We start from the raw sequence: 1,522 nt of genomic DNA, 5'->3' as shown, positions 1-1,522 counted from the left end.
GCTTCGCGTTAATGGCTCAGCTCCCATTGTTGGGCACAGCGCTGCTTGTTGAAGTCTGTCATGTTGATTGGTGGGAGGAAATATTGTCATCAGCCCACTCTCTAGTCCCTGGAGATGGAGTTCCCGCCTGCCCCTGGTCAGGAGGCCTTCACCGAGAGACACCAATCTGCACATGTGGGTCCCAGACTTCTGTCAGAACCCTACCTTCACCATGTCTGTGTCCAAGCCATATGCCCACCTGGCGGCACAGTACTCTTATGTTTTACCTCAGGGACTCTAGCTGGGTTTAAACAAATCCAAGTTGTATGAACTCAATATGACAGGGATCCCCACTTATCCTCTGGAGGAGGGTCTTGCTGTGCTTTGGCAGCAGCTGGTTTGTTCCAGAAGGGCAGTTGCATGAACACCTCGGAGCTTGGAGATCATATTGACAGACAGCAAAAAGACAGCATCCAGTTAGCTGCTCTCAGCAGGGGCTCCTATGCTAATGGACAGGGAAGTGCAAAGGGGCCTATCTGCTCTCCTGTCTTATGAGAGGCAGTGCCACCTCTCCCAAATGCACTCCAAGAAGGGAGCTGTCTCTTCCCATATGACCCAGGGGATCCTCAGACCACAGTATATCCTTTGGGCCTCTATCCTCCTTCTCCACAGGAGCACTGATATGCCCACCAAACTCCACCCAGCGATGGCATGGACTTCTAAATCTTCAGTCATTGGGGCACCTTGGTGGCTCAGTTGGTTAAGCCTCCGACTTTGCCTTGGTCAGATCTCACGTTCCTGGGTTCGAGCCTCATGTCAGGCTCTGTGTAGATCAGATCCTGGAGCCTCCTTCCGGTTCTTTGTCTTCTTCTCTCTCTGCCCCTTTTCCACTCATGCTCTGTCTCTCTCTGTATCAAAAATAAATAAAACATTAAAAATAAAAAATAAATCGTCATTCTTTTAGCTCCACGTTTACAGGAGGCTGACTTGTCATGGTTAACTTTATGTGTCATCTTGACTGTGACATGGGTGCCTGCATTAACCACTGTTTCTCTGGATGTCTGTGATGTGTTTCTAGATGAGATTGGCATTTCAATTCATGGCTCCTGACAGCATGGGCATTACCCACTCCATTAAAGTTCTGAATAGAATCCAATGCAGATGGAGAAAGCATTCCCTGATTTTAACTCCCCATGTGCATGCTTGAGCTGTTGAGCTGGAACATTGGTCTCATTCCGCCCTTGTTCTGAGAGTTACATCATCTAGTTCTCAGACTAGACACTAGTTCAGAATTAGATGAGAATTACACCACTGGTTTTCCTGGGTCTTCACCTTGTGATAGTAGATCATGGGTCTTCTCAACCTATTTAATCATTAAACCAATGTGCTTAGGGTTCTCTTCCTCATTAACAAATGATTTATTTCTTGTTTAGAGTAATTGAATAAATTGGAATTCATTTAACGTCCTGAGTAGCAAAGTGCCATGAAGGAAGTGTCACCTTGTTTGATTGGGACAAGAGCTGAGTGAGGATAATGAAGACCT

Source organism: Suricata suricatta, chromosome 5 (genome assembly GCF_006229205.1).
Source record: "Suricata suricatta isolate VVHF042 chromosome 5, meerkat_22Aug2017_6uvM2_HiC, whole genome shotgun sequence".
In the NCBI taxonomy this organism is placed as follows: Eukaryota; Metazoa; Chordata; class Mammalia; order Carnivora; family Herpestidae; genus Suricata; species Suricata suricatta.
This window is presented reverse-complemented; position numbering follows the sequence as displayed.